The sequence below is a fragment of the Petromyzon marinus genome, chromosome 12, assembly GCF_048934315.1.
Source record: "Petromyzon marinus isolate PM22_M1 ecotype Great Lakes invasive population chromosome 12, UKy_Petmar_22M1.pri1.0, whole genome shotgun sequence".
In the NCBI taxonomy this organism is placed as follows: Eukaryota; Metazoa; Chordata; class Hyperoartia; order Petromyzontiformes; family Petromyzontidae; genus Petromyzon; species Petromyzon marinus.
Genome location: NC_133678.1, coordinates 10,952,554 through 10,967,024, shown reverse-complemented (window position 1 = coordinate 10,967,024; position 14,471 = coordinate 10,952,554). Strand labels below are relative to the sequence as shown.

The 14,471-nt window shown below is 41.9% G+C and overlaps 1 long non-coding RNA gene across 3 annotated transcripts in view; it reads left to right on the top strand.

Annotated features, from left to right (window-relative positions):
* The first annotated feature begins 4,113 nt into the window (after nt 1-4,113).
* LOC116941579 (uncharacterized) overlaps nt 4,114-14,471 on the top strand; it is a 74,021-nt gene continuing 63,663 nt past the window's right edge. The window contains exons 1-3 of one of the 3 annotated variants that reach the window (XR_012941538.1): nt 4,114-4,202; nt 4,778-6,657; nt 9,687-9,789. This is a non-coding gene — a long non-coding RNA (uncharacterized LOC116941579). Of the gene's footprint in view, nt 6,658-9,686; nt 9,790-11,273; nt 12,021-14,471 lie in introns of those variants that run through there. The other 2 variants (XR_012941537.1, XR_012941536.1) reach the window with 2 other exon arrangements.

The window sequence follows — 14,471 nt, the reverse complement described above, 5'->3', positions numbered from 1 at the left end:
TGACCCCCTCTTAATCAGAAAGATTTCTGGCTCCCAGATGTCTTTTATACAGGTAACGAGCTGAGATTAGGAGCACACTCTTAAAGGGAGTGCTCCTAATCTCAGCTTGTTACCTGTATAAAAGACACCTTTCCACAGAAGCAATCAATCAATCATATTCCAAACTCTCCACCATGGCCAAGACCAAAGAGCTCTCCAAGGATGTCAGGGACAAGATTGTAGACCAACACAAGGCTGGAATGGGCTACAAGACCATTGCCAAGCAGCTTGGTGAGAAGGTGACAACAGTTGGTGCGATTATTCGCAAATGGAAGAAACACAAAATAACTTTCAATCTCCCTCGGCCTGGGGCTCCATGCAAGATCTCACCTCGTGGAGTTGCAATGGTCATGAGAACGGTGAGGAATCAGCCCAGAACTACACGGGAGGATCTTGTCAATGATCTCAAGGCAGCTGGGACCATAGTCACCAAGAAAACAATTGGTAACACACTACGCCGTGAAGGACTGAAATCCTGCAGCGCCCGCAAGGTCCCCCTGCTCAAGAAAACACATATCCATGTCCGTCTGAAGTTTTCCAATGAACATCTGAATGATTCAGAGCAGGGGCGGAGCCAGGGGGGGTGACAGGGGTGATATTCTGCGTATAAGTGTACAACACTCGGTCTGGCGGACTCCGTGCAACTGCATTGTCAGAGTGTGTCGCCAACCGATGGCGTCAAGTTCAACAGCCTGACTCTCTAATCATTCTTGAAATTAAAATTTGTTGAATGTCACCCCGGCCTGAAATCCTGGCTCCGCCCCTGATTCAGAGGACAACTGGGTGAAAGTGTTGTGGTCAAATGAGACCAAAATGGAGCTCTTTGGCATCAACTCAACTCGCCGTGTTTGGAGGAGGAGGAATGCTGCCTATGACCCCAAGAACACCATCCCCACCGTCAAACATGGAGGTGGAAACATTATGCTTTGGGGGTGTTTTTCTGCTAAGGGGACAGGACAACTTCACCGCATCAAAGGGACGATGGACAGGGCCATGTACCGTCAAATCTTGGGTGAGAACCTCCTTCCCTCAGCCAGGGCATTGAAAATGGGTCGTGGATGGGTATTCCAGCATGACAGTGACCCAAAACACACGGCCAAGGCAACAAAGGAGTGGCTCAAGAAGAAGCACATTAAGGTCCTGGAGTGGCCTAGCCAGTCTCCAGACCTTAATCCCATTGAAAATCTGTGGAGGGAGCTGAAGGTTCGAGTTGCCAACGGTAGCCTCGAAACCTTAATGACTTGGAGAAGATCTGCAAAGAGGAGTGGGACAAAATCCCTCCTGAGATGTGTGCAAACCTGGTGGCCAACTACAAGAAACGTCTGACCTCTGTGATTGCCAACAAGGGTTTTGCCACCAAGTACTAAGTCATGTTTTGCAGAGGGGTCAAATACTTATTTCCCTCATTAAAATGTAAATCAAGTTATAACATTTTTAACATGCGTTTTTCTGCATTTTTTTGTTGTTATTCTGTCTCTCACAGTTCAAATGAACCTACCATTACAATTATAGACTGATCATTTCTTTGTCAGTGGGCAAACGTACAAAATCAGCAGGGGATCAAATACTTTTTCCCCTCACTGTACCCCCGTTCTGAGTTCCCACATTCAACATGCTTTAATGGTTTTCCACACAAAAATCCAGTTGCATTTAAGCAAATCGAACTAGATGGGATCTTTGGGGTCTCGTCAGCATTGTTCGTGCTTAATCAGATGTTATAGGCAAGATAACTCCATATAAAACACTATGCTCTTCCCAATATATCTAGTAATCAAGAGTTTGCTTGCTTAAACACATTTTTCAAGTATAAAATGTGTTCAGAAATAGATAATGGCATTTTTTATTTTGTAGAGAAAATAATTCTGCTCATATTTGATGCCACCCATAATTATACATGCCAATGTATAATGTATGTGAATGGTATCCATTGAAAATACAGTTTCAGTGCGCTCAATATGCTTCCAAATGTTTTAAATAAGCATTTACATTGTATTCATATAAGGAACGAAACAGTAAGACCTCTCCACAAATCTGGCTGTCGCCTGATGAAGCTAGTTGTAATTTCTGGCGAAACGTCGTACTCAGTTTGTGAATGTTATGGCTTGGCTCTCCAACACACCGGTGTGCTGTACTAACTGGCTGGCTGTGTTGGGTGGTGGTGGATTTTAACGGCACATTTATATATTTACGCGATCTAACCAAAAAAACCTCTTATGGAAGCAAAGTTACTGTTGTTTCAATTGTCAATTGAGTACTTGATGGCCTCGGGTTCACGCCCAGATTAAGGTTAAACAAAAACGGCAGTATATTTTAAGATGGTAAAACCAACATATACCAATTTTTTCTTGGTTCTATGCCGCGGGTCAAGTTCCTAGAGCCAATAGACATCCATGATCCCATTATTTAATCAGTTATGGAAACGTGATAAGATTATGACAGTCTATTCGTTTTCCAAATCTGTTTAACTTTTTAAAATTGTTATTCAAATTCATTTCATAGCCAATTAATGCAAGGCAAAATTATATGTATTCATATTTTTCCATAATCGAATTGTAGGTGGTCGATGGTCGAAAAATCTGTTTCTACGTGTCTTGGAGGTTAAACACGTGGTGAGAAGACTGCCCCACTTTTACATAGCTACCCCACACATTCACAGTGGCCTCACTGAAGTTGCCACTGTTCATCACTCCTCAATGTCCTAGCCTCGCCCTCTGCCAACTACATCCATTACTCACGTTATCGAAATGTATGAATATTGCATGAAGAAAGTAGAAAAACACACATTCAATTTTTTTCCAAAAATGTTTTTTAATGTTTTTTATATTATCTGCTCTGATATGGATCATAATTATGGAAATTCATAATGGGACAAAATCTGAAAAGTGTGCAAAAGAATATGCAAAGTGATTATACTTGGACAGAAAAAGGAACACATCGGTCAGATAGCAGATTGAAGTTTGACATAACAATGTTCATAAAAGTGGACTTTGGCAGGAAACATGACGATAAGGGATAATGGTCAATATTCTAGATGAATGATAGAGTGGCAAGACATTGATCAATGAGATCAGTTTTTGTGAAATTGTTGCATTGGTGGACCGAGATCGCACTCTGTTGTTTTTTACTGCACTACTGTTTTCTATTGAAAACCCAAAAAGAAAAAATCACAGTGCATGTTTGCTGATGATGATATGTATAAAGTGGCTTCCTCTCACAGACAATATCACGAGGTCTTTATTCACTTTTCAGCAAACCTCAATTCTCTAGAGATCACAGGGCAGCTATAAGGAGAATTTGCTGGCTCAGTGGAGAATACAGATTGCTCAGCTATCCAGCCTGATTTAGGACCAATCAAGGTAGCAGATGGCAGATGTTAACATGGGCAGCATTTATTGACAAAAGGTGCATTGTGGCTTCTGCTACTTTATAAAATTAACCATACGTGTCTTGTTAAATGGGTTTTTACTGCAGAGCCATTAACCTACTCACAACGTATGCTGTTTCCGTTTTCTGTGGATCTTTCATTGGTTGAGCCCTTATGGAAATCAATAAGGAAACGTAATTAGTACAATACTGTAATTTAGAACATTACTGTGCACGAAAACCATAAGGATCAGGCATTGCAAAAGAATGTTTACATTTACATCTGAAAAGGCTGCCACAGTGGCCACAAGTTACTTTCCTTGCCAAGAAGCTTTACACAAGTTAACTAACACCCCTGCCTATCCATCCCGTGTCACCAATCGCATTAATCGTTGCTCCCAAAATGTATAATGCCCACCCACCCCCAATATTCTCTCTACCGCATTTAGTAATTCATGCACATATTGGCCATGATGTGTTGCTTTCTGTTCACTGCACCGTATGATTACACTTTATCGTTTTGTTCCATAAAGGTTAGAAACATTTTCTCTCTGTCCAATCTAAGCCTGAGGCATTTCCACAGAATCCTACGTGTCCTGCCAATGCGATTGGTACAAATAAGAGATTATATGCCACGTGCATGCTCGAACCAATCCCCAGACCTAAATGTAGACCGAGGCTTATGTAGCGTGGAAAAATTAAACGCTAATGCAGCGGCTGGCTATTGGCACAGGGCCAACACCTTTGTCCGATGGGTCACAAGTAAAGCTGCAAGATTTACTCACTGTATTGGGAAAAATGTGAGGTTTTTTTAATTTATTATACACACGTATATAATATAGTACTGTACTGCAAAGGTTGTGCCGTCGTGCATACAGTTTGTACAGCAGATCGCCGCAAACTGCGTAAATATGACACGTTCCATCGTGAACAAAAAAAAAATATCAACCAAATTCGGTTAACGATTTTGGTGGCCCACCTCACGAAGGATATAATAACCTTGCAAATTGCACTGTAGCTTAGCGCCGCGAATTTATTTTGTCTTGGACAATAAAAAAAAGGTCACCCTTGGAAAACCGAAAGGCTTTGGTGACCACAGCCACACAGAAGTGGTACAGTGGGGCTGAGCCATCTTCTCAGGCAGTGAGGCTTGTTTTGGATGTCAACAGCAGATTGTGAAGGCAGAGAATGGATTTCTACAACTTGGAATGGAGTCGATGCGACAAAAAAATTGCAATCAGCGCAATTAAAATTGTGCAATGCGCTGGCGTGAATTAATGGATTTTGCTGGGAGACGCACTGCACAAAAGTGTGTTGACGCATTTGGGGAAAACAAAATAATGTTTTGTTGTTTTTGTTGTTGTGTCCTCCACAGGGGATAGGCTAGAAAGAAGCCAGGTGGACTGAGACCTCATGTTTCTGAATGAAGTCACCGGACCAGGGACATATTGACATCGCACTTTCCCCTTGAGATCACCCCGTGTCAGTAGATTTCAGCTCTCTCCATTGATGACAATTCTGACACAAGAACAACACTGGGCGAGTGAATACAGAATCGAACCTCTTCTCAGCATGTGCCCAAAACATTATTTTGAGAGCTTGCGTAAGAGTTGGTAGTTGTCAATGTATTGGACAAATAAAAAAAAATATCGGGGCCATTGTTTGAGAGGGTAATACAAATCAATTGATTTAATTAATTGGACATGTTTTAATAATAGGGGTTTCCCCCTTTTTCCTGGCAACAAAACTGAAACTTTTTTTACAAGGATTCATGTCTGCATTAACCACAATACCTGCAGTCAAAATGCAAACAGAAAACAGACTATGATAATATATGAGGCATTGTCCTTGAAACTGATTGGTCCACACCAAGGGACGGCTTTCTTTTGAGCCTCGACCCAATTGGTGCCAAAAGGCATCATCTGGTCGAAGGAGGTCTAATGATGAATTGTTATTTTTTTACCTTATTTTAGGGGTTTCAATATAAAATAATGCAGGTAAAAATAACATAACACATGAAGCAGAAACAAGATACAACAAAGACGTTACAGAACACATCAACATGAAAGACGTCATCGGATTATCAAAAATTAAAAATACCTATTTCTACAAAAGTTCAGGACACCGGCACAGCCTTTCTGAACCAAGACATTTGGTAGACTCTGAGGAGGGTCTTTAACCATACAATTTCATGGGCTTTTACTTAACTGTTAATATTGTATACAATTAAACTACAGAATACAAATATGGGATATAACAATTACAACCAGCTTAACATTATTTTGATTAATTTGTTTTAAGTAGGTGTTTTCTAAATATTTAATTAGTAAATAACCCAAATTAACATATATGCTCAGAGAATATCTCACCACAATGAACCCGGTGACCCCAGTGCAATTCACAGCCACAACTGGCATCAGTGGAGAGTGATATCTGAATCAGTCCTGCCACCCCTGTTGTTCACCAACCTGCACTGACAGGCGTGATGAAGTATGGTCAAACAATCCCCACGATCGATACGGCACGGAAGACCTTCATCCAGAAGTGGATAAACAAAGAGCAGATTTGTAAATGTGTTCATTGAAAGTATTTCCAGTACTCTATATCTGTTCATTCCATTGCTTTCACACTGACTTAAACTTAAAAGTTCACTTAAGGGGAAAGAGACATAAAAAAAAACATTTGTGTGCAGAAATTCCACTCCACAGCTGATGGGAATACCAGGCTTGCCGAGTGCAGTCTTGCGTGACATCGGGAGGGCATTTGCACAACGGTACACACAAAAAAACTACACCGTCAACCAATTCAAAACAAATTGTGCTCAGGATCACAGTGGTATGGTAAATTTGCTAAAATAAGCACTCTTATTCGCTCCGTGTAAACTAACTACGCGTAACACTTTTCTAAACTATGGGTGACATTTTCTTAGTTTTTTTCGGTAAAGTCACGTTGAAGAGAAACAACAAAATAATAAAATATAGATATATAAAAAAGAAGACGACCGTTTGAGTTATGGTCGAAACGTCGTGAGAATTTTATATATATATTTTATTATTTTGTTGTTTCTCTTCAACGTGACTTTACCGAAAAAACTAAGAATATGAATTACTGCAGTCACGAAAGCTTTAAATCAAAATTTTATGGGTGACATTGTTTTATAAACTAAAATATGTGTGACATTGTTTTATCAGGATTGCTGAGCTCAGGCCCTCAGGTTCAAAACGCCAAGAGGCCTACAAACAAGACAGTGTGAAGGTATAATTGAAAAGAATAAATACATTTTCGTGCATTGAGCGAGGTTGTAAAAACTTGGGGAAAAGGAAGGAATTCCAAAGTAGAGCGGTGCAAAGGAAATAAACAGCGAGAGAGAAGTGTTGTTTGTGACCCACAGTGCGGTAGAACACAGTGTGGCTGAAATGAGAAAGTCCGGCCAAGTATTCCCTTGTTATTCACGAACTTGCAATCTGAGATTTTGGCGAATCGCATCTGGAACTCTATAGGGCTGCATCGAGAGAGAAAGAAAGCGATGAGATCAAGTGATGATGGAGAATATGATGCGAGAAAGTGATGAGTAACGAGATAAAGTAATAATTATTCTTGGTTCTTTTGGTAAAGTCACGTAGAAGGGAAACAATAAAATAATACTTTTTTATTGTTTTGTTGGTTCTTTCGGTAAAGTCACGTAGAAGGGAAACAATTAAATACTATTTTTTTGTTTCCCTTCTACGTGACTTTACCGAAGGAACCAAGAATATGAATCCCTGCAGTCACGAAAGCTTTAAATAAAAAAGTAATAATTGTTATGTATTTAATACAAGGCCGTAGCCATGGAGTCAACGGAGGGGCGGGACCAACGAATTTCCTGCCTAAAATATTAAAAAATTCACTAACACATAGGATGGACTTTTTATTTATTTTTTTACAATAATGTTTAATAGTGTATTGTATTACATTGCTCTGTTTTGTTTTTTTACTTTTTCTTGTTTCATTGTATGTAATGGCAGAGATTATGAATTAATAAAGTACAACCATAACCACAATCATATAAACACATCTATTTTGTAGCAATTTATTGGGGGGGACATTTCGTGCATATTTGAATATTGGGGGGGAGGGGGATGTGTGTATATTATAATTACGATCTTGATTTAATAGGTTATTTAAGTATTATGGTTATTCATTCAAAAGATAGGGTTTTTTTAGGTCAATATTCTCCGCAAAATGTGATATTTACAAGCATCCCTTGCGAATAATGAGGGAATATTGTACTGTAGTTCTCAACATGAATGGAGGAACTAATAAGTGCAGTTTCAAGGGAAAATTAGACACGGTAGTAACGATAAAAGAGTGATACGTTAGGAGGTGGTTTAGCATCAATGACAGAGTGACGAGCTGGATCATCTCTCAAACTGATGGCTTTGCGATGATTTTTTTAATCAATCACAGTGAGGACATAACAGTGCTCCACCCTAGTTATGACAAAAATATTTTAACTTGCACACATTGCGAGGAGTTCATGGAAGAAGAATAGTTGAGAGGCACAATCTTGGTTAATTTTTTATTCTTAAAAAATCAATTTGCTTCAGACATAGTTGTGTTAATTAGTTGTAGGATCATAGCACCTGTGGAGTGGTGGGGCATTACTTTAATTTCTGCCAACTCAACAATGTGAGATTACCTGTCTAGCATATAAGAGGAGCTGTCAAAAAGATGTGAAAACGAGACGTGAAAAATCAGTGCAGCTTTTTGTTAGCTCATTTTAAATCCCGTTTAATCATGATACAGAATTACATGAAATGTTATTGTTATTTCACTTTTGTACCCCAGAAAGCCTCGTGGCTTCCACGTGGGTCTTTCCCGGTTTTCGACGTCGAAATTTGCCTGTCATTTTTTCCAAAATGTAACAAATTTAGGCCATGACGCCAAAACACAATGACTTTTTGAGATGTTAACATTCACTGTGAAGTGGACGGTGTGCATATTTATGGTTCATACACCTGCAGGGTTAATTAGGGCAGCCACTGGATTTTAACCGTAGACCTCTGCTGCAAGTGGCAAATGCCCTACCACTAGACCGTGTGGAATACCATAATTTAAAGCTCAAGGTACAATGTTTCCATACACATACCACGCAAACTGGGCACATCAACAGTGATTGACTTTGTCTACCAAATAGCTTACCCTACTGTCTCCTTAAGGCAAGCAAGTAATATTATTACCTATCTTACCAGTAATTGGCATCATACCGTGACTTTTTAATCAACTAATGCTGTTTGCCCCAGAGTCTATTGCTGTGTGAAATAGTGCTTGGGAGGAACGCAGGTTTAAACAATTTGGACTACTATTGTCAAACTCCAAACAGAAATGTATGTTGATGCACCGTCTGCTAGCCTTGGTAAGCATGCTTCTAACTGTAATCTCCATATATATGAAAGGCAAAGTTGTGATTATGTGTGTCTGTTCAAAATGTTTAGCGTACTTTCCAGACATGCAACAAACTTGAAATTTGCCATGTGGGTACTTCCCAGACTGTGCACCATGCAAAAATTATAAAAATACACTTTTTTTTTGGGGGGGGGGGGGGGAGCTCAATAATGCATTTATTGTATTTGCACGGCAAGTGAGCTGTGATGTCAAATCTGTCATGTGACCCGAGCATGTGGAAGCGTAACGCATTGTAGTGTAGTGGTTAGCGTGCTGTGTTTGTGTCTGTGTGTGTCTGTGTGTATGTGTGTCTGTCTGTGTGTGTGTCTGTATGTGTCTGCGTGTGTGTCTGTGTATGTGTCTGTGTATGTGTCTGTGTGTCTGTCTGTGTGTGTGGAAGAGTAACGCATTGTAGTGTAGTGGTTAGCACGCTGTGTATGTGTCTGTGTGGAAGCGTAACGCATTGTAGTGTAGTGGTTAGCGTGCTGTGTGTGTGTCTGTGTGTGTCTGTCTGTATGTGTGTCTGTGTGTGTCTGTCTGTCTGTGTGGAAGAGTAACGCATCGTAGTGTAGTGGTTAGTGCGCTGTGTATGTGTGTGTCTGTGTGTGTGTCTGTGTGTGTGTGTCTGTGTGTCTGTGTGTGTGGAAGCGTAACGCATCGTAGTGTAGTGGTTAGCGCGCTGTGTATGTGTCTGTGTATGTGTGTATCTGTGTGTGTGTATGTGTGTGTGTGGAAGAGTAACGCATTGTAGTGTAGTGGTGAGCGCTACGCTGCGCTACGAACCCGGCTACCCGAGTTCGATTCCCGCTCACGGCCACCGCCGGTGACGATTATTTCAACCGGTCCTGGGCCTCCCCTAGGTCGACTCAGCCTCAAACGAGTAACTGGTGCGGCGTGTGAACATCGCCACTGGGGAGACAAAGGCGGCCGGGCGTGGTGGATCCAAGCCCCGGACGAAGCCGGGTAGGGACGCGAGTGTTGTATAAACATGTTCAGTGTGAGTTGGTGAAAGGATCACATTCTGTCTCGCCTCTTGTTGAGTACCTCGACTGGTATGGGTGCCCCTAGCCAGTATAGCTACTCGGGTCTACAGCTGTCCTCAAGATTCTTCGCCTCTGTTGAAGAATCCACAACAACAGTCATTTTCGTCTTGAAAAAAAATACAGGAAACAATAGATACGCTAGACGATGTTTACATGTTTCCGTCTTTCCATATTAAAGTACTGTATATATATTTTTTCACAAACCATCGGCCCCACGACCTTTGAATTGCACAAATTCAACATTATTTATTCATGACAAGCATGCTCTGTATGCCTTTCTCTCAACACCAGAGTCTGTTGAAGAATCCTCTTATTTTGGTATGGCTGTTGATGAATGGTGATTAATGATGATGATGATAAACACGTTCGTTCAGTTTGCCTGACAACTGCCGTTCACAAACAGACGTGCCGGGTCCCCAAGGTTATTATTGTGTGTACTGTGTACTCCCCATTATTAGCGTTCATATTTTCCAGCGGCATGACATCGTATGCGAAGCGTACATATTACGCATTCTGTTACTCTAAATGCGCAATTATTGGCTGCGAGTTGGGTAGATTTATGGATGCGCAAAAGGAGTGGCGTCTTTTTTAATTTGCTCATCCAGGTGCACAATTATATAACACCACTGGTATGTTAAGGAGTCGTAATTGTTGCTACATTATAGGGAGGATTCGGCCAGTCGGCTTGAGTGGTAGAGAGACCGGCTTGCAGCTGAAAAGTTGCGACTTAAAATCCTGGTTGGGGGTTGAATCATCACTCAGCCGACCTTCCGTTCGCGGTCGAGTACCATTTGAGTGCCCCCCTTTTTTGGGGGAAGTCAACAGTGGTTGTCCGATGGAAATATATACTCGTCCGCCATAGGAATGTGGAATTTCCACCGCTGCCTGAGGTGCTGTGAACAGAAGATGGGCACCGCCTCAATGCGCATTTTTTACAGGAAATCACTTTCTATTTAAACACCCACAGTACGGATTCATCTATAAACTGTACATTACACAAGGGTTACAGCAATCTAAGAACAGTATCTCATAATGTACTGGGAAAGTGAAGAAATACATGTAAAATGCATTGTCTTGAGTGACGTATCCATTATTATGCAACTAACACAAATGTGACGTAATGGGATGAGAAAGACTTACAAAGTTCCCAGCTAAATCCAATTAAAGACAATCCCGGAAGAAGAAAAAAAACCAGCGCACTGTGTGTGGTACAATGCAGTGCTGCAAAACATCACTGCATTGAACATCACGGGGCAATCGTCCAAACAAAGAAACGCCATTCGTTTCGAGATAATTGCTAGCACAATCAGGCCGTGACAAACTGCGTGCACCTGATTTAAAAAGGTGCGAAAGGAAGTTGTTATGTTTTTTTCTAACTCCCCCCCCCCCTCTCGCCCCCCGAAGGAGCAGTCGTGATCGGAGGAAGTTGGTGCCGTGATCGGAGAAAGTTGGTGCTGCGCTCGCAAATGAAAGGACCCAGTTGCATTTGTGCCGTTGACGCAGCATGTGCCAAGGGGCCCTCAAGTCAAACGACGGAAATGCAAATAATGGTAGTGTTGCTCACTGTGAGAAAGCATTCAAATTGTAATTTATTACAGGCTTATATGCCTGGATTTTGTAGTGAGCCATTTCATTAATGTGGGCCATGTTCGTTTGGACGATTGTTATTTTCAAAAGGCTTATTGGGGTTGATTGGTTTTTTAGGAGCTGGTAACCTTCAAAAGTCAACTGTGTGACATTTCGCACCTCCAAGCTGCACGTGCGCTCCCCCTAAGGATGCGTGGAGAGCACAGAAGTAAGGCGTGAATTGGAGCACTCTTTGAGTTTTTAATTAAACCAAGTTTGATTGAAAGTAGGTCGTAGTACACGCATGCATCTGTACACATGCATTGTCAGCGTACTTGTTCTGGCTGGGGCCACCCATCCCAAGGAACGGTCAAGTCCAACTTGCGTAATCGAAATGTGACACAGACAATTCAAATAAAAGTTCATGTTGCAGCCCTGCATTTGTCTACTCATGCCACTGCTGGCGGAAGTGCCCTTCGCTAAAGGGAGCTTAAAGAGCCAGCCGCCAAACACGGTATTTGGCCTACTTACTCTTTGGTTCTATTCGGTAAAGTCACGTAGGTAAAACAACAAAAATCACGACGTTTCGGCCACAACACAAGCGGCCTTCATCAGGTGAAGGAACCAGACTGTCTCGAGGACAGCGCTGGAGTGAAACACAGCCACACACAGCTTAAAGGTCGCGGTCTGAGCTTGGCTCTGTTTCACTCCAGCGCTGTCCTCGAGACAGTCTGGTCCCTTCACCTGATGAAGGCCGCTTGTGTTGTGGCCGAAACGTCGTGATTTTTGTTGTTTTACCTTCGTGACTTTACCGAATAGAACCAAAGAGTATGGATCCTTGCAGTCACGAAAGCTTCAAATCTAGAATTTGGCCTACTCTTCCACTCTGGCCAATCGTTTTTGAGTAATATGTCACTATACGGTGTGTGATACTACGTTGGTGTGGGGGGGGGTGCTAGGCACACTGTGCTTTGCATCAGCCAGCCTTGGTTAGATTTCTTGCCACAGTTGACATGCGTGGAGAGTGATGTCCAAACCTGCCATGAACAACGATTCGTCACTGCCTCGCCTACCTGCCCTGACCAGCGTGGTGAAGTATAAACAGGACCGATCTCGTGGGGGGAGGACTTTATTCAGAAATTAATTGACAAAGGTGAATGAGGTTATACGTGACAGTGAACAGAAATAATAATCACACCAATAACAATTGTTCAAGCCATGTCATACACCATTAACTGTGCTCAATTCACTGCTGGATGAAGGCCTGCCATGTGCTGTATTAAAAAAAATACTTTTAAATTATGACTGGTGTCAGCTGTTTGGACACAATTCTACTTATGGAAATTAGTTTTTTTTTCAATTAATGAGTTGTCCATTAACCATTAGAATGAAAAATAAATACATTACATTTGGCCATCCTTGCAGATACTGTAATACATGCAGATAGCTGATGACAGAGGCACACAATTCCCATTCCCACTAGGTGGGACTAAGCATTCTCCACCTGCATGTATTATTTAGCGTATTCTTCCTCACAATACAATATACAGTTTAAAAAATCTCAATTACATGTGCAGCACTCGTGCGGTGGTGAAATGCCACTCGCTAGACAGCAATATATCAAGTCTGGGACGTATGCTGTGACACTAAGTGGTTTCATTAATTGGGATTGTATTAGCAGTCGGAGGAGGCTGGGTGGCTCGCACCAGGGCGAGTCACTCACAATGGGACAGTTTCGAGTCTGTACCCTGGCTGGTGCTGACTCGCCCCCCCCCCCCCGTCTTATTTGTGGGATCATAAATAGACAACTACTTTGTGGACTCACCCTACCGTAGGAATGTGGAATTTCCACCACTGGATCGGGGTTGTCAATCGGGGTTGGGTGGATCACCGCTCGATAGCCCATTTGAGCAAGACATCACCTTTACAGCAATATATGAAGTCCCAGTTTTATGTCGTGACATTAAGTGGTTCCATTTAATTGACGTTTGATTCGAAAATATTGGAGGAGGAATAACTTCCATGCTAATTAATCAGATAAATAATGTAAATCGTCACCGTTATCCGCTACGCAGCCGCCAGGATGTTCAGACGTGGAGGCATTGAGCGTGTGTTCTTACAGCTGTTCAAGACTGCCACCATGCGGACAAGAGCACGAATTGCACACTCATGCAAACGGTTTTCACAAGCCATTGCAACAACTCCCCGTATCGCATGAGCACGGAGCACAATGAGTGTATAAGTCACCAGCAATTTAATAGGAAATCTGTCCACAGAGGCACATTCTACCCACACCGGCGACATTAAGGCTTTTACAAAAAAATATGCATCGTACAATATTGCATTCGTTTTCCCATAATGGTATTAGTTAACAAGATATTACATATTTTAATAAGGACCACAGCACACAGGGACTGTAAAGTCCTTAATAGCAAATGAGCTACACGTGCACTCGAGACATGCCGAGGCACAAGAGAGCACTTACTTATGGTAGTGCTGATGCGCAACAAATATTTGACGTATTTTTACGAGTATATTTCGGTTAGGATTACTAAATCAAAGCCCTGCTCTGGGATTGCAGCGAAGGTACGCGAACGCTCCAGTGTTCCGAATCGCTGTAATGTAGATTTTTGTGGTGTACACTCCACGGGCAGCGGGTCGGGTGGCGTGGGAGGAGATTGTGGAGAGAAGAATTGGTTTATTTATTCGATCACATTGGATATTTCTCATTCCACGAAATGCTGTGTCCATTATTTGAGCTGCCTCAAAAGTGCATGGCATCTCAAGGTATTTCAAATACTGTGCACAACAAGGACTTTGGAGGCACTCTGCCCATCTGTATGTACTGTTGAGTGGCCAATTTCATATATAATTCAGTACTGCAGTGCCTGTAAGACCATCCCTAGGCTCCATTTAGGCCAGACAAGAGTGATCTGAAGAAGCCTGCATTTTTCCCCTTTTCAATTCCCCATGCAATATACGTCCAATAAGCTGAGTCTGAACTCCTCTGGTACAAATGTAGAAACTTATCAGTAA